The sequence below is a fragment of the Lygodium microphyllum genome, chromosome 17, assembly GCF_053477565.2.
Source record: "Lygodium microphyllum isolate KBCC chromosome 17, Lygodium_microphyllum_v1.1.10, whole genome shotgun sequence".
NCBI classification, from domain to species: Eukaryota; Viridiplantae; Streptophyta; class Polypodiopsida; order Schizaeales; family Lygodiaceae; genus Lygodium; species Lygodium microphyllum.
The window spans coordinates 111,108,603-111,134,764 of record NC_141151.1 but is presented as its reverse complement, the minus strand read 5'-3'; positions in this window follow the sequence as shown (position 1 = coordinate 111,134,764).

Sequence of the window (26,162 nt, the reverse complement as noted above, 5' to 3'; positions counted from 1 at the left end):
AGAGTTATCATACCTAATGCATTACTTTTGCGTAGAATCAAAATCATAAAAACCTGGGTCTGTGGGCTCGGGGAGATATCCACTTGAATGCTTGGAGATGAACCTCCCGCAGGCGCGCCTTGCAACTTTTTGGGAGCCATTGTAGTCGTGGTTACGGACTCCGCAGATTCCCTCTATCCTTTACTCTTGCTTTTTGAGACGGCTAGGAGGTCGATACCTTCTTCTCGCGAAGGAATAGGAGTTTCCCGAACCCGTTTTCTAAAACTGAGAGGCCCGCATAGGATCAAGGCCTATGGCCTTAAACCTTAGAAGCTTCTTGAAGAAGCTTCTAAGAAGCTTCTGGGCAACAGCAGCCACGTCGGGGGGGGAGGGGGGGGGTCGTAGTCACGGCGAGGGTGGGCGGCGTTCCTGGTCGCGACAGCAGACGGTGGCCACGGCAGCCCTTGGCGCGTTTCGTCAGCGCGGCGGCTTCCCCTCAGCACGGCGACCTCCTCTCAGCACAGCGACCTCCTTCCTAGCCTCTTCCTAGGGGGTGTTTATATAGGCATGGGGGGGGGAGAAGGCCTCCACCACGTGGCCCCCTTGCATGGGTTCCCCCCCTCCCATGCAGGCCACGACTTTCATATCCCATCCCCCCCACACTCCCTTTTCTCTAGTCATGCATCGGCTGGGGAAAAAGGGATAGAAATAAAAAAAAATTTGCCTTAAATTTTCAAATTGCCCTTCCCAAGAGGGTGTTTTTGTGAGACTAGCGGTTTCGAACTTTCGGGTTTGATTTACCAACGCGGAGGACCCCATTTCTCGCGTGCGGGTCACACATTACACCGCCAATAATTTCAATGCAAGAGATAACCTTTGCACAAGGTTTATGTCGTGTGTGGGATGTCAATATTCACGGGTGGGAATATTACAACGTGGGGGGGGCGACGATTGACAGATGGGCACAGCAGCTCTACGTACGTGGTAGGCGACAACCTCCCTTCATCCTTCTTCTTCACTCTCTCGTTGACTGCACCGGCGATCCTTACTTCCACCTTCGTCCTCACGACAACATCGTAGGATATATTTCGGTAGCTCTCACTCCTCTCTACCTCCCGTCGACTACATCAGCATGGGGACAGTGCTACCTTTCACCTCCTCCAAGCGTCACTGCTACTCTATGGCACCTATTTAAATAGTGGAGGAGAGGGGGATCCTCCCCTCTCCTATGTGTCGCATCACATGGCCTCCCACACCTGCGAGCTCCCACCGAGGAGCTTCCGCTTTGTTGCTATTCCTCTCCCCTTCCAGCACATCAGTCGGCTGGGGAGGGGAATATATTTTTAAAAAATTGTATTATCCTTAAGAAAAATGTTTACGCGAATGTTACAAAATCAATGAATGTGCCTCATAAGGTTTTGCGACATTTTTCTATTATTCCACATATTCAACTTATGTTTAAGTGTAAATCTATTGCAAGACTCATGTCATGGCATGGTAGTCACCATTCAAGTGATGGAAAGTGGAGAATTCCTTCAGACACACTAGCTTGGCAACACGTAGACAATTTGTGGCCTACTTTCAAAGAAGAGCCCAAAAATTTGAGATTTGGTCTAGGATTAGACGGAATAAATCCATTTGGCATCAAAAGCACCTCATATAGTGTATGGCTAGTGGTATTAGTGAACTATAATATCCCTCCATCCATGCCAATTAAAAAAGGACATGTAACGTTGTCCCTTTTGATTCCTGAAAAACACAAAGTAAAAAACATGGACGTTTACTTAGAGCCTTTAATCGAGGAGCTAGAAATGCTATGGAGAGGTATTGAGGTGCAAGATGTGAGTGCATCATTGTCCTCTAGAGATTTCAATTTAAAGGGCATGTTGTTGTGGACCATGCATGACTTTCCAGGCTATGGAGAGTGTTCAGGTAGTTGCATACTCTATTTTATTCATTCATACCCTTAATCAAATATATGTCATCATTAACCCACTTGTTTTTACAGGTTTAATAACATTAGGATATCATGCATGTCCAATTTGCGGTCCCTCTCTCGTTTCTTCTAGACCAATACACTTGAAGAAGGTTATCTATGACAATCATCATCGTTTTCTTCCTATTGACCACCCTAAATGGAAGAACTCCACAATCTCTGACCATTCAAGATTAGAAGGACACTTGAACACACACCAATGATTATCCTCCACTCAGCATGAGTTGGTAACTAGTTTACTTCTTTTGTTTGTCTTTAAAGTACACTCCATTATGAGAACAAGAAATAATATATTGTTTGTGCCTTAGATTCTCCATATTTTTTCATCTCCCATATTGGACTGAACTCAAGATCAATCACCTATTGGACCCCATGCATATATTCAAGAATGTTGCCTCTACATTATGGGATCACTTAATCGGGGCTCGTGATTCTGTCAATGTAAGGGAGGATTTATGTAGCATTGGACGTATGAGACGAGATTAGCCATGCATTAGACCGAGAGGAGAGATCGAGTTACCGCGCGTACACCTTGGATGTTGTCGAAGACTGAAGAAAAGATGGTGAAGCAGTAGATATGTAGCTTTCGAACTCCCACAGGATATATGAGATGCCTCAAGGGAGTCTTTATAAAGAAAAAGAAAAGAGGTATGGAGCAACTATCTGGTTTAAAGTCTCATGATTGGCACAAAATGATTCAGGTAAAGATTTTCATAGCCATAAATATATTAATTAGTGGAGTAACTATGTAGACTAATTAACAATGTATGAATATTTACATACAGTTCATCCTTCCTACTAGCATATCCCATTGTGTTTCGAAAGATGTGTGTGATATCATTTACAAGATGGGTGAGCTCACGAGGTATGTATACTTTATACTTATTTTTTAGTTTACATATTACATACATCACATAGTAAACCTGCTTGAATTTATGGACAAAACTAATCATTGTTCTCAATTGCATGTTGGTGGATTTGTGAGTTTCAAGGAAATCAATCCAAATACGTTGCAAGAGGCTCGAGTATTGTCCATTGAGGTGATTTGTTTGGTGGAGGAAACTTTTCCTCGCTCGATTTCGACTACTCAAGTACACTTACTCGTACATCTGATTGATGAGATTGCAATTTATGGGGTAGTTCATGTAAGGTGGATATTTTTTCTAGAGCACTTTATGAAAACCCTAAAAGATTTTGTAAGGCAAAATGCACGGCTCGAGGAAAGCATGGCTGAGGGTTGGTTAGTGCAATCATCCCTTGTACAAATCTCTGAATATCTTACTAAAGTGGACCCCTCTTTACCACGACTATGGAAAGATGATGAATATTTGAGGATGACCTCTATAATATCTCAAGGAAAAGGAAGGAGCAACATGCTAATGAAAGAGAAACTTCGTAAGTTAAATATATTTTGTGTGCTTAACAACCAAGTAATGAGCAAATGGGTGACACTATATAAAGAAGCAAGGGCAAGAAGAGTAAGTGAAAGGCAAGCATTTTGTGCTAGACATGGACGTAATGTCCCATATCCAGAATATTAAAGTGCGCTTCCACATCATATTGATATAGATCGGCTTCATGAAGAAATGGAGAGGATGGAAAAAGAGGAGGCGATGGATATATTGCAAGAGAAGTGGGAATACACACGAGGTTGCTTATCAAAGGTGAGACATACTTATAATTAAATTATCTTTAGTTATATATGATATAATAATTTCACATGTTTCATCTTTAACTAAATCATTAATATGATCTCAACAATGTATTACTAGTGCACATTGTTCAATGCTATTTGGTGTGAAGGCAAACATTTTTGAACTCAACGTATAGATGATAAGAGAAATACCCAAGATTGTGGTATCCTTGCAAAATTCCCGGATACCAATGGCACTATGGAAGGTTATTGTAGCTTGATCCAAGATATTTTGAAGCTTGAATTTAGGCAATTTTTTCTATATATACTAGATGTAAAGTGGTTTAAAGAAGTAGTAACAACGGGTGAGCATTGCACAATTAGACGTCATCCAAGTGGTTTTGTAGTGATTGACTCTACAAAATTTCACCAAGGTAAGAATGACACATTCGTACTACCTCAACAATGCGAGTAGGTATATTAGAAGGTATTTATTTTCATATATATTACTTCTTGATACATTCTCAAAATACAATAAATATCTAAGTTGCTTACTTTTTGTTTTTTAAATGCAAGTTGTGTATCACCCAATGGTAATCAATAACCGATGATGGCATGCCATCCCCATATCTAATCTTTTAAAACCAATATATGGCAATGCTACCAACATAGAGATAGTTGATGACAATCCAACAATCAATGATGATGCACATGATGATGCCATGATCGATGATATACATGATGCAGTGCAAGATGATCCATGCGAGAATATTCAAGGAAGCGCAGAAGAAGATAATAATATGGTTGCAGATGATGATGATAAAGAAATTGAGCATAGCAATACATCTGACAGTGGGATAGACTTATTTGTTTCATTGCGGCCTATTGGTAACATAGAGCTAGAGGTAGATAGTCTAGCAAGGGCCAATCTCATTGAAGATGAGATTGATCATTCATTGTAGCATATATAATTTGCTTTGAATGATTGGATGTATATTTGTAATACTCAGAAAGAAGTAAAGTTGGTAATGTATTCAAAAAAATACCAGTTGTTAAGATGTTTGGTCATATTTAGGGACTTTATGAGAAATAAAAAATATATGCACTTATTTTCTCATCTATAGATGCGTTTAAAAACACCAGTATATAGATGCATTCTATATACTAGCATGAATAGACGCACTGATTAGACGTGCCCGCTATTTTGCGTGTACAGTGCGCATCTATAGGGCCTTTCTCTTGTGGTGTTTGTCTCTCAATACACATGATTTTTAACAAAAACAAGCAAAAGAAAAGGAGAAAAACAAAAACAAAGCAAGAGGAAACAATGCACTCACCGCAAAGGCCCGAGGATGGATTCAGCGGCTCCTCTTTGCCCTCCGTACACTTCCTCCTTTTCTTCGCAAATGGCAGCGACTGCGGTGAGAAAATTTTCTTCTCCCTCTCAAATGCATGATGCAGTTCCCTCTCCCTTTCGCTCTCTCTTTTATTCACTCGCGCAAAATGACGCACTTGGGTTTCGGCCCATGTTTTTTTTCCTAAGTACCATCGCTATTTGCGTTGCATAATGTGTATTTGTGCCGCACTTGCAATGCAAATAGCGATGCCGCTAATTTATGTCAGAAACCACCGTTGATATGTGCATGTATCCTTGTAGTGATGATCATGGCTGGTCTAGAGAACATATAGATACTTTGAGAGAATTTCTTGGTTCTTGAGGATCCAACTCAGCTCCATTAGAGCATGTTGCAGGTATAAAATCTTTTCAACTTTCCTTTTGTTCATGTATTTATGATATCTGTATTTAGATTGAATCATGTAAATTTTTAATATCAATTCTAGGTTTTGAAGAGTTCTTGGATGATATTCTTTATCACAATAGCCATGATGCTTTTTGGTGATATATATATGAACGAATAGTCTCAACATATGTTAATATCAAAACAAACAATAAAGACAATGAAATTTTCTATGCAAAATATCAAGGCGAAGTTTCTTTACATAGGTACTCATTCATATAACAAAAGAATAGCTTGAAAAACTTATGCCACAACAAAGGATGATAAGACAATTTCACAAATCTCTCTTGCCACCTAATGGATACTTAGTGGATCTTGATAGCTATGATGAATGTCCAAAATGACATGCATTAGGTCTTATGCAAGTATCATGTGTTGATAGATCAAAAGACTTATGGAGCTTTTCTACGAAAGCTAATTATTGTACATGCAAAATAGCAACAATAATAAAGGAAATAGTTATAGGAGGGAAATGGTTGAGATACCGGAATTGTAACGTATCCACTTGTATCTTCAGGAACGTCTTAGCAATCCATCGAAAAGGATGTCTAGAAAGTTCCACCCGGCACTCCCATGGAATGTTACGGGGTTTGCGATCTAGGGCTTTCAGCGTCTGCCACGTAGTGGAAGTATTCCAGTCGTTCCCACTTAGGATCGACCTGAATTAAGGTTTTCCTTATCGGTCATTTCCTAACGGCAACTAGCGTCGAACCCAAGTAAACTACTTTACACAGATGCGCCAGGTCCGAGGCAGATTCACGGTACACTTGGTTCAAGGAGAATGGAAAACGAGAGGGATGCAAAGCTCAACCTCTCTGCCATAAGACATAGTCCCATTCCATTCCCCTAAAACAACGCAAATCGGGATCAATCATAACTCTAGGTTAATGCTTTTGTTGTTCGTATTCTTTGACGATCCTCCTACTATCCATCGTGATTTGAGAAAAGTTCGCGGCCAATCGGGACCACTCATTCGTAGGACGGACCTACGGCCCATCCTTCGCACTTTCCTCGGGTTACTTTAGTTGTTTAATTACCTAACACATTTAGTTGAATATGTAACAATCAGCTTCTTTAATTAGCCCGTTAGGCACTGGTTCTTTCACGTAATTATATCACTTGATATAGAAAAACAATGTTAAACAAATTCCTTATTAACAGGTTATCATATTTATCTTTGAAATACAAAAAGTCCAGGCCGTAGACTTTATCCACAATCCATCCGAAGGCTATCCAGCAATCCATAGGGATTACCAATCCAAGTTTCCGCCTGTACACTAGTATGCGGGTCTCGAGATTCAATCTCGAGTTACATTAGCCTCTTATGCAGGGCCTATAAGGCGATGGATTTACGGTCGGAGCCCCCCTGGCACCCAAGCATCCTCCTACTCCAAGTAGCGCTCAATGGAGAGACCTCTCGTGGGGGATTCGGTCCACTTGCCTGGCGCGATTAACAACCCCCTTGGTTAGGATCAGGCAGGTAGTCGAGGGTAACTAAAGCTGCCTCTCCCTTCAGGCCTTCAACTTGAAGTATTAGATATCCATTTATCTTTTAATTCATTGATCAAACAAAGCCAAACAGTGCTCTTCAATCTGTAACAAGCACAAACAATTCCATTGGTCATTTTTGTTGGCAAATTGCTAAGGAATGAATCTTTCCTTTCGAATGCTCCCAACACTCAATCCGGGATGACTTGCAACTTGGAAAGATCCCCTGTATCCTGGGTTAGGGCGTACTCTACTAACCCGACTTGGTCAAACCTTAAGTTCATAGATTATTTCAGTTTATCGACTGGTCTTTTGCTTCCAAACAATTATCTTTACTCAAGAAGATACTATATTAGGATGATTATTCATCCTCTTGCAAGATAACTTGCGTAAGGACTTGCCAACCTCATTGCGAAAATTGGCCATTCCCTTGTGATCCAATCACAAGACCATACGACTCCGCACTTGTTGCACAAGCGTTGCATCGAACTATGCGACTATTCTACTCATCAAATGGAGTCACGAAACAATTTGTTCCTAACTACATTAGGCTGACGTCGTCAGTCCTAGGGTTCCAAGTTCCATCTCGTAAGATTCTTAGGGACAAACCCTAGATCACTTTCCAAATATGTTTCACTCTCCCTACATTCAGTGAATGTGGGCAAGTATTTAGGGTATAGGAGTTTCAGTTTAGCAATACATACGATTAGTTCACGTATTAATTCCTAGTGAAATTCTTGGAATTTAACTCATTCTAAATGAGTACTCCAAGGTTTAGGTGTTTAGGTTTGTGCCAATTTGTTTAACTCTTGGAGATAGTTACGTTAACATTTCATAAAACACATGACTCGTTGTCTACGCGTAAATTGATTTTTCAACCCTAACTTATCGATTCAAGGTTAGGAATAGGTTAAGTTAATTCCAACTAATCTTCCTATAACTTGCAAACAAAATTCATGCTTAACAAGCAACCTTTTACTTGATAATTTATACAGTTGACAAATGATAATTGCCTAGAGTTGTGCATCATGTGGATCATTTCATGCCTTGCACTTTCCTAAGGATTCCTAGCACTTCCCATGATGACTTATTGAGAAGAAGATATGGCTTAATAATGCGACATGCAATTTATACTTCCATGTTTAAACGAAGTACGCTATCTTAATTCCGTTTTTGTAAATATAGACTAAATGCATATCAATTTTCTAAAGCATTTAAGACAAAAAATACATCCTTATTTCCAACAATTATCCTCGTACGATTATAACAATACCAAATAAAAATTAGGAATGAAAACCTGGACTTGGGGTGAGATGTCCACGTGGATGCTAGGAGACGACCCTCCTGCGGCTGTGCCTTGGGCTTTCTTAGGAGGCATCGCGAATGCAGTATTTTCATTGTGGATGCAGCTTTACAACTCCTTTTTGAAATTCCACCGTGGATTCCTTTTGCGATAACTTGCACCGTCCGTCGAAAGCAGTTTTCGAAGGCTTCCTCCTTGAAGTAGGGATTTTGAAAAGGGGATGCTTCAAAATATTTCGCGAATAAGGCCCATTAAAGCCATGGGAAAGGCTTAATGGCCTTATAAAGACTCACACAAACGGGGAATAAAAGGTGTAAAACAAAAGGGAGTATAAGGGTCCTTAGGGAGGAAATTTCATGGATGGGGTTTTATATGCAAGGGCACATGAAGGCTTTGAAATTCCTGGGGGGTAGGGGTTGTTTTGACAATCCCCCACGAACCATGGCTAGGAGGGAAAAGAAAAAAAAGACATGAAAGGCCTAAGGGAACCCTTAGGGAGGGATTTTGAGGGGGTGGGAGAAAAAAAAACTTAGGGAGGTCTTAGGAGGAAATGCAGGGGGGGGGATAGTCTTAAGGCAATAGGAAAGGGCCTAAGGGGTATTTAAAATACGGGGGAGGAAAAGGCCTTTAGGGTAACCTTTTATGGGGGGGAAAGACCCTAAGGAAGCCTTAGAGAGGAATTTTAAAGGGGGGGTTTCAAGAGGCCACAGGAAAGGGGGCCTAAGGAGGGTTTTAAGACACGGAGGGGGGGGGAATAAGACCATTAAGGTCAGAATTCTTTTGGGAGCAAAGGGGGCTTATGAAGCCCTTAGAAGCTTCTAGAAGCTTCAGTGCTTCTACACGTGGAATGGGAGGGAAAAAAACAGCCGATTGGCAGCGTGCTAACGGGGTGGGGCGCGGACTACGATGGCAGAGGTCGATGATGTCCTCGCATACGACGATAATCAGTGCCTCCACTCCTTCTTATTAGTAGTGGCATGCAGCGTGAGTAGCTGCACACAACATAACTCCTGGAAGCCCTTTCTGGCTCATCACTTCCTCTCCAGCTCTATGGTAATGGCCATATTCAATCTCTCTCCTCACAGCAACAGCAGGTGGTAACACTCCCCTTATGCATTAATGGTAGCGCCTCAATCTTTTTTTGTTCTGCTTGCATCCCTTCTCCCATTTATATAGGTAGGGGAGGGGGATCCTCCCTCCCCTATGTGGCCATGCCATGGCGACTTGTCGCTAGCGACCTCCACCGAGGAGCTTTTACATGCATTCTATTCCCCTCCCCCTCCAGCATGACAGCCGGCTGGGGGGGGACATAAGGAAAAAAAATTTCCATATCCTAGTAGATTATCAATAATTTTCCATATCCTACTAGATTATCAAAAATGCAATATTATTATCCCCACTACCTATAAAAAGGGGGGGTTCACGCATGATTTGTATTGTTCGGTATGTTACATTCTCTCCCCCTTGGAGGAATCGAGATGTCCTCATCTCGAGATAAGATAGGGATATTGATGGTTGAGAGTGCCTTCATCTATCCAAGTGGCATCCTCTTCGAGATAATCTTTTCATTGGACAAGGCATTCTCTCAAGGTTCTGGATCTTAGTTGTCTCTCCCTAACATCTAAGATCGTGTTAGGCCTTAGTTCAAGGGCTCCATAATTAGGCATTACAATTTGTTGGTCATCAAGTACATGGTTAGGATTAGGTACATACTTCTTCAATAGGTTGATATGGAATACATTATGAACCTTTAGGTTCTCAGGGAGTTGCAGTTTATAAGCATTAGGTCCTAGGCATTTGAGGATCTTGTACGGTCCACAATACCTTGGACTTAGCTTCTTGCAATCTCCTACAGATAGGGAACTCTTCTTAGGGCATACGCGAATGAAGACCATGTCTCCTTCTTTGAAGACTCTATCTTGACGCTTCAAATCCGCGTAGGCCTTCTATTTATCCTTGGCAGCTTGGATGTCCTGTCTTATTGACTTTATTTGGTCATCCATCTCTTCCAACATTTGCCTTGAAGCCTCAACCCTCAAGGTTGGATCTGAGAAGTTTAGGGGACTTCGACAGTCATGACCATACAATGCTTGGAAAGGGGTCATCTGAATGCTTTGTTGGTAAGAAGCATTGTAGGCAAATTCAACCAATGGTAGTATTGAATCCACCTTTTTGGCTTACGACAACAGTATTCCCTAAGCATATCCTTGATGATTTGATTGACTCGCTCTGTTTGGCCATCCGTTTGGGGATGGTAAGCTGTGCTAAAATAGATTTGGGTCCAATGGCTTCAAAGATGGCTCTCCAGATGTAACGTGTCCACAAGTATCATCCAGGACATGTCTTAGCAGTCCATCGAAAAGGATGTCTAGAAAGCTTCGCTCGGCACTCCCATGGAATGTTACGGGATTTGTGATCTAAAGCTTTCCGCGTCTGCCACGTAGCCGAAGTATTCTAGCCGTTCCCACTTAGGATCGATCGGAATTAGGGTTTTTCTATTTGGTCATTTCCTAAGCAACTAGTGTCGGACCCAAGCGAACTACTTTACACAGAAACGTCAGGTCCGAAGCAGATTCACGCTGCACTTGGTTCAAGGAGAATGGGAAACGAGAGGGATGCAAAGCTCAACCTCTCTACCATAAGGCATAGTCCCATTCCATTCCCCTAAAACATCGTAAATCGGGTAAGACATAACTCTAATTCAATGCTTTCGTTGTTCGTGTCCTTTGAAAATCATTCCACTGTTCTTTGAGATTTGAGAAAAGTTCGCAGCCAACCAGGACCACCCAACCGTAGGACGGACCCATGGCCCATCCTTCACACTTTTCTCAGTTTGTTTTAGTTACGTAATTATCTAACACATTAGTTGGACATGTAACAACTAGCTTCTTTAATTAATCTGTTAAGTACTGGTTCCTTCATGTAATCTTATCACGTGACATAGAAAAACAATATCAGACAAGTTCTTTATTAACATATTATCATATTTATCTTTGAAATACAAAAGTTCTGCCCATAGGCTTATCCACAATCCACCCGAAGGCTATCCAGCAATCCAGAGGGATCATTATTCCAAGTTTTTGCCCGCAGACTAGTATGCGGGCCTTGAGATCCAATCCCAAGTCACGTTAGCCTCTTGTGCAGGACCCGGAAGGCGAGGGATTTATGGCCAGAGGCCCCCTGGTACCCAAGCATCCTCCTACTCCAAGTAGCGCTCAATGGAGAGACCTCTCGCGGCAGGTTCGGTCCACGTTCCCGGTGCGGTCAACAACCCCCTTGGTTAGGGTCAGGTAGGCAGTCGGGGGTAACTGAAGCTGCCACTTCCTTCAAGCCTTCAACTTGAAGTATAGATACTTATTTACTTTGTAATTCATTGGTCAAACAAGTCAAACAGTGCTCTAAAATCTCTAGCAAGGACAAACATTTCCATTGTGATCGATTTTTGTTGTTGGCAAACTTCTAAGGAAGGAATCTTTCCTTTCGAATGCATCCAGCACTGGATCCAGGGTGTCTTGCAACTTGGCAAGATCCCTTATATTCTAGGTTAGGGCGTACCCTATTAACCCAACTTGGTCAAACCTTAAAGCTCATTGGATACTTAAGTTTCCGGTTTTTAACCTTCCTTACTTAGAAGGATATCAAAGTATACATCCTTTTGCAAGATAACTTGCGTAAGGAACCGCCATCCTTGTTGCGGGAATTCAGCCTTTCTTCTTGTGAATCAATCGCAAGACCATATGACTTCGTACATACCGCACAAGTCCTGCATCATACTATGCGATAATGGAGTTACGAAACAATCCGTTTCAGTTTCTTTAAGCTGACGTTTGTCAGACCTAGGGTTTCCTAGCTTTTATTGTTTTCTTAAAGAAACTCAGGGACAAACCCTAGTTCTTTTACATTTACGATTTACTGACCCTAGGATCAGGGAATGTGGGCAAGTATTTAAGGTATAAATGTTTATTGGATTTTAAATCATTCCCAATGAATATTTTGCAGCATAGGTATTTCTAAGTTTATGTTAATTTGGTTAACTTTTAGAAGGTAATATCGAGATCACCTCCGCACGATTTGTTATCCATGTGTTAATTGATTTTTCAATCCTACACTTTATTGATTTGAGGTTAGGTAAATTCAATTAATCTTCATTTTTCCTTGCGAACAAAACTCATGCCAAATAAGGAATCTTTCCCTTGCTAAGTTATGCAGTTAGCAATGATAACTTCCTAGAGTTTAAGCATCATAAGAAACCTTTCATGATTTGCATCTTCCATGATGATTCTTTGTAAAAAGAATAGAGGATTAATACTGCAAGATTTAGTTTTATACCTTCTAGACTTAACCGAAGTATACTACTTTAGTAGGTAAATAATCTTGCTCATAATTCGTTTCAATGTATAATGATTTTTGAAGGAAAACTATGTTTATACTTTATTTATTTTGCATGTTTAATTAAACTAAATTCCTTCATCATAAATAACTATGACAAAATATATCTTTTCCCTAACAATTCATCTTGCACGATTGAATTAAACCAATATAAAATTAATAAGGAAAAACCTGGGTTTGGGGTGAGATATCCACATGGATACTGGGAGATGGCCCTCTCGCAGCTACTCCTTGGACTTTCTTAGGAGGCATCGCTGTTATAGTCCTTCGAATGTGGAAGCAGCTTTACACTCCTTTTCAGAATTCCATCGTCGCTCCCTTGCACGTCAGTACTCTTCTGCTCTTTTTCGAGTAGGGGAGAAACAAAGTCCAAGGGGTATTTTGGAAAGGCACGGAACAATTAAGGGTCTAGCTACGAGGAGGGGTAATAAGACCTTTAAGGTCTTAGTTTCTTTGGGAGGGAAAGGTTTGCAAAGCCTAAAGAAAAGGCCCTATACGGGTATATACACGGGAAAAAGGGTGTGTGTGAGTGTGTGGTTCCAAAAGGGCATAAGAAGAGGCCTTGGGAAAACTTTGGACACGGGAGTGAAAAGGACTTTAATGGTTTTAAAACCCAGGGGGGGAAAATATAAAAGGCAACACAGGGGGGAAAAAAGGGGTTGAATAGTTTTGAAGCCCAAATAAAAGGGGCTTATAGGGGGTTACATTCGAGGAGGAAAAGGGTCTTTAAGGCCTAAGGAAAAGGCTTAATGATTTTTAACACAGGGGGATAAGTTCTAAGCCAAGTGGAAAGGTGAAGGGTGAAAGGGGGCTTATAGCACGGGGGGGGAAGGATGAAGGGTAAAACAAGGAGGAGGTGAAAAGGCCTTAGGAGGATTTAAGAAAAAAAACCCGGGGGGTGAGTTGTTAAAAGGGAATAAAAGGGGGCTTAATTAGCCCCCCCTTAAGAAGCTTCGCGTGGCAGGGGGTACAGTCGATAGCCCACCCTCAGAGCTGGTGTAGGACCTCGACGGCAGGGCGAACGCCTATCTACGCTGCCGCATCAACTCGTGGTCTCCTCTCGTGCAAAGATCGCCTCACTCTCGTATGCCCAGCGTCAGAACAGCTAGTACTCGTCGACCCAAACTCCTCCTTCGTCCACCCTCACGGCAGCGCACTCTCTCTGGTTAAACAGGGGAGGAGAGGGGGGATCCTCCCTCTCTATCGTGTCAATATGCATGGCACTCACACTCCCTCGAGCTCCCACCGAGGAGCTTCCCCATGGTTTCTATTCCCCTTTCCTTCCAGCACGACTATCGGCTAGGGGGGGAATTTAAAAAATTTGCATTATTCTCAAGAAATTGCCATATCGATATCCCCATTTCCTATAAGGGTAATTCACGTGAAAAAAGGAAATTTGAAATGTTACATTCACTCCCCCTTAGAGGAATCAAGATGTCCTCATCTCGAGATAAACTGGGATATTGATGGTTGAGAGTGCCTTCATCTACCCAAGTGCAATCCTCTTCGGGATAATCTTTCCACTGGACGAGGCATTCTCTCAAGGTTCTGGATCTTAATTGTCTCTCCCTAACATCTAAGATCCTATCAGGCCTTAGTTCAAGGACTCCTTAACTAGGCATTACAATTTGTTGGTCATCAAGTACATGGTTAGGATTAGGTACATACTTTTTCAATAGGCTGATATGGAATACATGATGAACTTTAAGGTTCTCAAGGAGTTGCAGTTTATAAGCATTAGGTCGTAGGCATTTGAGAATTTTGTATGGCCCACAATACCTTGGACTTAGCTTCTTGCAATCTCCTAAGGATAGAGAACTCTTTTTAGGGCGTACGTGAATGAAGACCATGTCTCCTTCTTTGAAGACCCTTTCTTGATGCTTCAAATCCGTGTATGCCTTTTGTCTATCCTTGGCTGGTTGTATGTCCTATCTTATTGACTTTACTTGGTCATCCATGTCTTCCAACATTAGCCTTGAAGCTTCAACCCTTAGGGTTGGATCAGAAACGTTTAGGGGACTTCGACAGTCATGTCCATACAATGCTTGGAAAGGGGTCATCTGAATGCTCTGCTGGTAAGAAGCATTGTATGCAAATTCTACCAAAGGCAAGTATTGAATCCACCTCTTCGATTCTCGACAGCAGTATTCCCTAAGCATATCCTTGATGACTTGATTTATTCACTCTGTTTGGGGATGGTAAGCGGTGCTAAAACCGAGTTGAGTCCCAATAGCTTCAAAGATAGCTCTCCAGAAGTGTGATGTGAAGAGAGAATCACGGTCACTAATGATTCTTCTGGGTAAACCATGTAGCTTGAATACCTCCTTGATAAACAATCTTGTAATGTCTGAGGCTTTATAGTTTGTCTTTACTAGAATAAGGTGTGCAACTTTAGTAAGCATGTCAACCACAACCATGATGGAGTTGTATCCTCCCTGGACTTGGGGTAGGCCTACAACAAAATCCATACTGATGAATTCCCATTTCATTTGGGGAATGTCAAGCGGTTGCAGTTACCCTGGTATCATGACATGTTCGGCTTTGATACGTTGGCAAGACAAACACTCAGTGACATATTTGAGAATGTCACCTTTGAGCCTCTCCCAATGGTAGCTCTTCCTAACTGCATTAAGAGTCTTAGCATAGCTAGGATGTCCTGCGAAAGGAGAATCGTGAGCTTCCCACAATATCTTCTGCTTAAGTGACTGGCTTGCGAGTATACATAGCCTTGTTCTATAGTAGAGAGTCCACTATTAATGGAAAATTCTTGATACTTAGCCTGCAACTTTTGATTCTGATCCTTGATAGAGATCTCCTTTAGCATTGATTGGTAGGCCAAATCATGGCATGCTTCCTCTCTTGCTAACTCAAGTATAGGGTTTCTTGGCATAGATACTTTTGTAGCTAGAGATCTGGCTGTTGATGGATTCTGCAAGATTAGGAAATTTAGGAATGCCTTGCGACTAAGTGCATCAGCAACTACATTCTCTTTCCCTGTTCAGTACTTGATTTCAAAGTCATATTCCTGCAACACTTCAATCCATCGACATTGCCTCATGTTGAGCTCGTTCTGGGTAAAGATCCATTTGAGACTCTTATGGCCGATTACTAGAGTAACCTTCTTACCCAACAGGTAGTGTCTCTAGAGCTTTAGAGCATGGATGACAGCTAGCAATTCCAGATCATGCGTGGCATAATTCCTTTCATGACTCTTCAATTTTCTTGAAGAGTATGCTACTGAATGACCTTCCTACATAAGTACACACCTCAAGGCAAGAATGCTAACATCAGTTACTACCTTGAACTCCTTATTGAGGTTTGGAAGTTTTAGAATAGGTGCCGATACCAAACTTTGCTTCAATCTGTCGAAGCTATTTTGTTTGAAAGTTGACCATGCAATGGAAGTTTTCTTCTTCAGTAAGTTCATCAGAGGTGCTGCACAATCAAAGCATAGTTTTTGATGAAGACCCTATATCATCCTATCAATCCAAGAAAGCTACGTATCTCTTTGACAGATACTAGTATTGGCCACTCAAGCACATCTCTAACCTTGGTTGGGTCCACTGATATTCCTTCTGCTGATACTATGAATCCTAGATATTCAATCTGACGCTTGAAGAATGCACACTTCTTCATTTTAGCATACAGCTTATGCGACCTCATTGTCTCAAGGACAATCGATCTTCTTCCCGTTTAGAATAGACTAAAGTGTCATCGAAGAAGACAAGCACGAAATCATCAAGATATGGCCTAAATATGTCCTGCATTAACTTATTGAAGGTGGCAGGTGCATTCATAAGCTCGAATGACATAACTAGGAACTCAAAGTGCACATATCTTGTATTGAAGGCCGTCTTTGGGATATCTTCTTCCTTGATCCTTATCTGATAGTAACGTGACCTGAGATCAATCTTGGAGAAGATCTTCGCACCCCGAAGATGATCAAGAAGCTCATCTATTCTAGGAATAGGATACTTATTCTTGACTGTTGATTGATTCAACCCTTGGTAATCAATACATAGTCGAAGTGTCCCATCTTTCTTTTTCTGGAATAGTACTGGAGCTCCCCATGGTGAACTGCTAGGTCAGATGTAGCCCTGATCTAGTAGTTTCTTGAGTTGTTCCTTCAACTCAATTGCTTCTGGTATGGACATTCTATAAGGTCTCTTTGCAATTGGTGTAGCTCCAGGTACTAACCTAATCTCATGATCCACTTCTCTTTGAGGCGGAAGTTTAGTCAACTCTTCAGGGAATACGTTTGCATATTCCTTTAGCCAAGAAGGTCATTCATGAGACTCCTGCTTTTAATCTAATTTGTTGAGTTTGATCAAGTAAACAGGTAATCCTTTTCTGACTCCTTTTATGATCCAAGATACTTTGGCCAATTGGATTCTCAGCACTCAAGCCTCGCCTTGAGTTGTGACTAATTCTTTCTCACCATTAAACTCTTCCATCAAACTAGATTTACTATTGTTCCAAGTTTCCATAGGATTCCAAATGATGCTAAAAATCCATCTAGTCATGGTGATATATGTCTATCTTTCCCAACAAGTGTCCAACGTCTTCATTTTCTGTGTGATTTGTTGAGATGGCAAGCTCAACATGTGCGGACATTGAGGATGGACCGTCTGGCTAGATGGGTCTGTATGTCTACACATAGCATGATGATGGTAATTATAATACTCACATGGCCACAGACTTATCACTTATTATATTTAGTTTGTTACACCTACCTACAGCTGGCAAAGATATAGCGCCAGTCGATTAGTGTAGTCGGTTATGCACTGTTTGACTCAAAAGGCCACTTTTCTTTATGTTGTATCTTATCTATAATTTGTGTATATTGTATAGTGTGTGGAAGAAGAAAAAATCAGCAAAAAAACGTTTTGGACTCCATCTCTCTTCTTGACATGTTATTGAGTGAGCTTTCTCTTGTGTATATAGTGTGTATTTGGCACAGTAGCTCAAGCAGTTCAAGCAAGAAAACGGCAAGAGGTGCTAAGGGCATTACATAGAAGGTATCCTAATCCCGAGAATTCACGATTCTCAGATGATTGGGGATAGTCAAAGGTGAGAGATGCACTTCATAACAAGAGGTCTCACCTTATGACACGCGCTAAGGAGTCACTGCGGAGACAAGAGCAGGGGCGCCCTGGATATGGCCAACCACCCAATTGCCGCCGCAGGGAGTGGAAAGAGGCCAAGAAGAGAGCAATAGAGAAAAGGACAAGTCGCCAGCATGCAAAGGTGCAACGTATCCAGATGGCAATCATGGGGTCGTTGCATTATGGATCAGGTGGCAGGGAGTCATGGGAGGCTGAGTTTGTAAGTATTATTTGATTTATTTTTTAAAATTAAATTTTGTAATTGGTTTCAATTCATTATGTAGTGTGTTCTAATATGTTGTATGTTAAAATTGTTTTGTAGTATCATATCGTTGGTAGGATGCCTACTGTTAGAGAGATAGGCTACCATCGAGGTCATAAGCAGGAGTCCACTTGGCAGCATTTCTACGAGGAGGGACTGATCACGGAGGAGCAATACAATCGTGCCATGAGGATTCCACAACCAAAAGAGGTATATTTTATTTTTTACATGAAACGTATAAGTAACTCTAATTTATTGTTTGTAATGGTATTTATATACTTTAATTCTTTGTGTAGGCGAACCCTAATGTAGTTGAGGATAGCGAAGGGGGGACTAGCAGTAGCAGTGGCGGTAGTGGCAGTGTCAGCGGCACCGATAGTGGTGGTGGTAGCGATGATGATGCCTCTTCTGAGGAGATGTAGAGGAGCCCTATGCATGCATGCCTCCCCTTGGCCTTGTATTTTTCATTTTTGATATGTATTACTTTCAACTATTGCTTGCGACCATGACCATGCTTGAGGTCACAATCATTAGAACTCGTCATGTAAAAATGTTTCATCTTTATATATGAAATTTCGTGTTCTACATTGTTTTATTTTCAGTACAAAAATCTTCGAAATATGTACAAATGGTTCAGCACAGTAGTACTCTCATAATGTGTTATTATCAATACATGGACTTTGGCTCTCCACATTCTTTTTCTTTCAGTGTAATAATCTTTCTTTGTTTTCCCTAAGCATACAATTTGATGGGAGGGAAAAACTAGAGAGCATGTGGCCTCTGGTTTTTTTATTTCATACTCTGTTTTATGCATCTATCCGCACGTCTAAATTGTAGGAAAAATACGTGTCTATAATCGTCAAAAAATTTGTAGAGTATATGCCTTTTTGACGTGCAACTACACGCCTCTATAGATGCAAAATATGAGCATATCTACCTTTTTATAAATATGATTATATATTTACGGAGCACGTCAATAGGCACGTCTATATTTGTGTCTGTTTTTGCATCTATATGCACATGTAGCTTTCACTATAAGCACACTTGTAGACGCGAAATTTTAGATGCGCTAGTAGATGCGGTAATGAACGCGCCCGAAATTTTTTAACACAATTCAAATATTGTGTCTACAAGTGTGTCTATGGAGCCTTTTTGTTGTAGTGAATGTATTTGCTCTACTTCACAGGTGTTTTTTATTACATTCCGAATATCACAGATTTCTTTAGTGTTCTATGCCAATTTATAGCTCAAACATTAAGTAGAATGATGAGGAAGGAAATGGATCTAGCATGCTTCTTTTTCTTCTTTGTAACTTCAACTAAGATATCTATGGTTGGATATCTAATAGATTCAACAATAGTAGAGCATGATGATGTGTCCTTGATAAGAAATGCAACATAATTATGTACAATACTTGATCCCAATGGTCTTCTCTTACAAATTATGATGCTATGCTAAGTTTAAAAAGTTTCAAAGTTTTCAAATGGGAAAGTAATGGCTTGTTCTTTGACAAGGATGTATGGTGTTTCTTGAAGCCTTATTTGCAAGATTCCAAGTGGGAGTTCGGTCCGTTATAGAATCCAAGATACACGCTCGACTTTCTTATATACTTAAAATATTATGTTGGAACAGAGGGAAAATAGATAAGAGAAAATAAAGATGTAGAGAGAGAGGTAGAGAAATTGGCAAAAACTAGGGAGTGGAAAATGGGCCAGTCCCCCCCCTTCTGGAGTTATCTTATTGACAAGGAGCACGTTCCTCCGTTACACATAAGACAGTTCTTACTTGTAGATCTTGGAAACAAGATTACGATTCCTTACACGGTATAAAAATGGATTTTAAAAAAAATAGATTTTTAAACTGTACTCTTAACTTGTGGTCCATGCAATCATCTTGAGCCATAGTAAGGAGAGTTCATTAGATTGCCTTGGGCCTCAACCTCAAGATTGAATTTTGCAAAAAAAATTGTGTTATTTTAGACCTTAGAAAGAGAAAATCACTTCTCTCCTCACTTCCAAAGGATCACGTCTCTCGTCTTTCTTCGTGAGAGAATTCCCTCTATCGTCTTTCTTAATGAAAGAAAAGACCTTACACCTTGACTTGTAGGGGAGAGGATGACCCCAAATGAATGCAATGCTCATTACACATAAGTAAACATTCCTAGGCATCCCTAAATGCACACATAAATACATATACACAATGCTAATACACTTTCTCTTCTTAGAACTCAATCCATCTTCATTTATGTGTAACTCCTTGGTTCTTCTGTACACTCTTGCACTTGGGAGACACTTATTTGCCCCTTCATAACTTGTACTGCCTATACCAAATATCCCCGTCACAGTACTCTAATCACCCCACTAAGTGATGCACTAGGAATACTAGTCTCTAAATGGTCTCATGGCCATGCTAGATCATCATCAACACTTAAACAAAAGTGAGTCATTAATTTATTGACATGAATTTATTAAATAGAGAATGCATAATAAGCAATCAATTTAGTGACATCCCTTTGGCTTCTAAACAATTGACCTCAACTGTAGAGGGGATACATAGTCCTTAAGAAGATGTAGAAAGTCTTGTAGTTCTCTCTCAGTTATAAATTGAGTGTCCAATGGGGGATAATTCTTAAACTTAACCAGATACTTCCATAATACCTTAGGTGACCATAGCGTATTGTCCTGATGGTGTAAAATTCTTTCTTTCAAGGAACTCTTCTGTTTCTTCTATGTCAGGTAACTCTTCCTTGATTGGTTCCATTGGAGGTTATCCAATATAGAGACGTAGTAAACTTATATGGAAAGCATTATGAATTTTTCAATGACTTGGTAGATCCAAACAAAAGGTCACATCGTTTATCTTATCTATGATCTTGAAATGGCCATAATAGCGATCAGAAAGCTTAACCACTTTCCCTTTTGACCTTTTTGCTTCTTCAAGTGAGCTTTCTCAAACTTAAGAAGAACATACTGTCCCAACTTGAGATGATACTTATCTGCTTTGCGTTTATGCTTCTCTTGTGTCCTCTGGATAGCATCTTTTACTTGAGTGAAAGTTGTATCAATGTCTCTAACAAACTCATCTGCTACAAAGATCTTATCCTTCGTAAGAAGAATGGGTGGTAAATGAGTCTTACCATAGATGATCTCAAAGGGTGCCTTACCAGTACTAGAGTGCACCATATTATTGTATGCAAGCTCTACTAAAGGCAAATACTTTTCCCATTCTCTTTGATTATCAAAGACATAGGATTTCACAAGGTCCAAAAGAGTAGAATTAGCACTTTCACTCTGCCCATCCATTTGAGGATGATAAGAGGATGAAAAATTTAACTTTGTCCCAAGGTTCTTGAAGAGAGCTTGCCAAAAGGGGTTGGTCATGCGGGGATCTCAATCACTTATAATGGACTTAGGCATGCCATGATGCTTGAAAATATGAGCAATGAATAGCTTAGCCATATGATTGGCTTTGATTATCTTTCGCACAGATATAAAGTGAGCTTGCTTACTGAATCTATCAATGATAGTCCAGATTGCATCATTGCTTGCTTATGTGCCAGGAAGATCCATGATGAATTCCATGGCTATACTTTTCCAAGGCTCATTCGGAATACGTAATGGCTTCAGTAGAACAAGTGGTTTATGCATGTCATACTTTACTTTTTGGTATATCTTGCACTCGTGGACATATCTTTCAATGTCAGCTCTAAGAGTGGGCCAAAAGAAATATCTTTCCAATGCTTGAGTAGTGGGTAGAATATCCCTATGTCCATCATATGGAGATGCATGTGCTTCATCAACTACCTCGTGCTGCTGATCTGGGTTTTTTACAACCCGGATTATTACCACAAAATTTGGCTAAAGCCCCTATCACGAGCTTACCATATCACTTTGGGTTTACTCTTCAAGTACTAGGTATGCTACATTGCTTCTCGATTATGATAACTCTAGCAAATGGGGGGGACAAGTTCCTAGAAGGCATGTCAATGTAAAGGGTAAAAGGGATGGTTATCTTAGTGAAGATGAAAATGGATTACACCTAGGAGTTGAGTGAATGCATAGATTTTTCAAAGGACTAGCCTCCAACTACACATGGGCCCCATCTGCATCATTAAGATTTGGAATCTATCACCATCATTAGAGGACATCTCACCCTTGCACACAGGTCAATATCCACATCATGGTGTCATTTGGATCTTGCACAAAAGCTTACAAGTATGGACCCCTTTTGTCACATGCTTATATGTATTTATATACATATAGGGGACTAAAGTCAAAGCAGCTTTTAGAAGCCGTTTTTTATAATCTCAATAACTCCCAACAAAAAGTTAATTTCAAGAAAATTCTCGCGTAGCCCGATCGGTTTTGACCTGGTCTAGAAAGTTGCAGAAGAAACTTTTTTCAAATTCCTCATGGATTTGAAGTTACGAAGGCGCAGACTGCTGGCTACATGCAATTTTCTTCTCTCTTTCACCACACCAACTTTCCACTCTGTCCTTCTTGTAAATATATTATAATAATGTGCTTTGGGCATCCACCTCTTGTAATCTAGCTCTATTTCTCTATGTTGTCTACCACCACCCTTGGCTTCTTGCATGATGACCAAGGTGGAGACTTGTCCTATCCACTATGCTCCATATTTTCAAAGATGCCATACATCATCTAGGATTATGTTAATCAAGAAAATTAGCTTAATCTAATCCCTCATACAGGCTATATAAAGAGCCCATGGAGAATGAAGAAGGAGGGAAGGACAATGACAAGTCCATGAGAGCACTCTAGAATATCCTCATCTCTTTGAGGTGAGCTATGAGTGAGTTCTTTTATTATGTAGCATAATGGCAAGCTTCCTCTACCTCTTCTCCAATTATCTCCCTCTCTTCTCATCTTCTCATTCCATATAGCATAATGGCGAGCTTCTTCTACCTCTTCTCCTCTTATCTCCCTCTCCTCTCATCTCTCTCTCTTATATTCCAATATGGTGTCTAGTACATATATTCGCTCTTGTAAATTTGTGTCTTGGTTCTCTTTATTCTCTTTGAGAAAAGGGGGGAGGGAAGGACAATGACAAGTCCATGAGAGCACTCTAGAATATCTTCATCTCTTTGAGGTGAGCTATGAGTGAGTTCTTTTATTATGTAGCATAATGGCAAGCTTCCTCTACCTCTTCTCCTATTATCTCCCTCTCTTCTCATCTTCTCATTCTGTGTAGCATAATGGCAAGCTTCTTCTACCTCTTCTCCTCTTATCTCCCTCTCCTCTCATCTCTCTCTCTCTCTTATATTCCAATATGGTGTCTAGTACATATATTCTCTCTTGTAAATTTGTGTTTTGGTTCTCTTGATTCTCATTGAGAAAAGGGATGTCCTAGCCCATCCTTCCTTTAGCTAGGTGGTGCCCTTCTTGTCAAGATTGTGGGAGAGAAGGAAGGAGTCTCGCTTGAAGCTTTCTTGCTTGCACAATGGGGGAACACACACAAGGGTGGAGGCTGAAAACAGTTTTTCCTCTTCTTAGTTGTGGAAGCCAAAAGAACTCTAGTACAAAAAAATAGAAGAACCCTCTATATGGGTCTCAAACCAAACTCAACTAAGTAAGGTGGCATACTAACTGAGCCACAAACTAGAATAGATAAGGATAGCTATCATGTAGCTATTATTCATGGGCGGTGTACCAACCGCATCTGCAACTGACACGTCGGTGACATAAATGCACAACGGTCACCCTGGCGTATCACGAGTGGAGCTCGATATCTCAACACTCCCCCTCGAGCTCAATCCCAATTCCTGCACACCAAGTAGGTCTCTGAACTTGCGCAGCTTCTCTGCGCCCAATGCCTTCGTGAATATGTCAGCTACCTGATCCTCTGTGCTGACATAAACTAGATCAATAAGACCTAGTAAAACCCTCTCTCGCACATAGTGATAATGCACCTCAATGTGCTTTGTTCTAGCATGATAGACTGGGTTATTTGCCAAGTGTATACTACTCATGTTGTCACAATAAATGACAACTGGCCCATCTGTAGACTGATGCATATCATAAAGTAGCTTATGCAACCAAGCTACCTCACATGCAGCCATTGCTGCACCCCTGTACTCAGCCTCTGTGCTCGACAAGGCAACTGTAGGCTGTTTCTTGCTGCTCCAAGTGACTGCAGCACTCCCAAAAGAGAATACATATCCACTGGTAGATCGTCTATCAGAAATACTACCAGCCCAATCAGCATCAGTGTATCCATGCAACTGTATCTAAACCCCAGTCTCATAAAATAGTCCATACTGCAATGTGGACTTCACATACCTAAGTATGCGTCTAGCCGCATCCAAATGTGGTTTCCTTGGAGCCTGCATAAACTGACTTACCAATCCAACAGCATAGCTCAAATCTGGCCTGGTAATAGTCATATAAATCAAACTTCCTACTATGTGTCTGTACATAGTAGGGTCTTCTAGAAGCTCACCTGCATCTGTGCTCAGCTTCACATTCTGCTCCAAAGGAACTGAAATAGGCTTACAGCCTGTCATCCCGTATTTGGACAGCATGTCCAATCCATACTGCCTCTGCAAGAGCTATATCCCACTTGGTGATCTAATCACCTCAATGCCCAAGAAATAACGCAGCTCTCCCAAATCCTTCATCTCAAACTTCTGCTTCAATAGCATTTTCACATGAAGGATATCTTCATCACTGTCACCTGTCATAATCAAATCATCAACATAAATGACAAGTAGCATAATACCTTTCTCTGTTTTTCTCACATAAAGTGAGAAATCTGCCTTGGAAATCTGAAAGCCAATAGTGACAAGATACTGTCCTATCTTGTCAGACCATGCTCTAGGTGCTTGCTTCAAGCCATACAAAGCTTTCTTCAACCTGCAAACAAACTCAGGATGAACAGCATGCACATAACCTGGTGGCTGCTCCATATAGACCTCTTCTTGCAAATCACCATGCAAGAAGGCATTCTTTACATCCATCTGATGTAAAGACCATCCCTTTGATGCAGCCATAGCAATGACTGCTCTTACGGTTGCCATCCTTGCAACCAGACTGAATGTTTCTTCATAGTCAATGCCATATGTTTGTGCATACCCCTTGATTACTAATCTTGCCTTGTATCTGTTCACAGAACCATCAGCATTGTGCTTCACCTTATAAACCCACTTACAGCCAATTGCATTCTTACCTTTAGGCAAAGGTACCAATTCCCATGTAGCATTTGCTTCCAAGGCATCCATTTCTTCATCCATGGCTTTCTCCCATTTTTCTTTTCCCATGGCTTCCTCAAAAGAAGTGGGTTCTGGTTCCTGTATCACTTTAACCATATATGCATAGTGAATGGCTGTAAATCCATCATATTTCAGCCTATCCACAGGATGCCTAGCTCTCGTAGACCTGCGCAAAGTAGGTTCACTCCCAGGTGCTCTCAAAACATCCCTGGTCTTCCTTACTCTAGGTGTAACAATAGAAGGAATACCCAACTCATCATCAATGCTCTGTTCTGAGCCACTGGATTCACCATCCACATAAGAGTGACCTGCATTCACATCAAACATGGGCTGATCAACCTTCTCTTTTCCTTTTCGTGATACCTGCATACCACTATCTGCATTGCTTTGAGAAGATTCTCCTGATCTCAATCTGCCTGTCCATGGCGAAGAATGTGAACCACTGCTAGAGGACGCTCCAGGTCCACTAATATTTTGTGACTGCTGCTGTGAATTCTGTGCAGCATTACCATTTTGTGCATCTACATCATCAATCACATTTACTGGTTTATACCAGCTACTCATCTCATCAAAAACAACATCTCTGCTCACTGTAAACTTACGAGTAGAAGGGTTATAGCATCTATACCCTTTTTGCTGTAGAGAGTAACCAATAAAGATGCACTTCTCAGCTTTTGGATCCAACTTGGATCTCAACTCATCTGGCACATGTACATAGGCAATGCAACCAAAAATTTTCAAATGAGAAATATCTGGTTTCCTACCAGTATACCTCTCCTCTGGAGTCACCCCATGTATTGCTGCAGTGGGAGTCCTGTTCATTATATAGACTGCTGTAGCAACTGCTTCAGCCCAATAAAAATCTGGCAGGTCTTTTTCATTAAGCATGGCACGAGATACCTCTCCAATATGCCTGTTTTTTCTTTCTGCAATTCCATTTTGCTGTGGGGTGTGACTGCATGAATATTGCTGCTTTATGC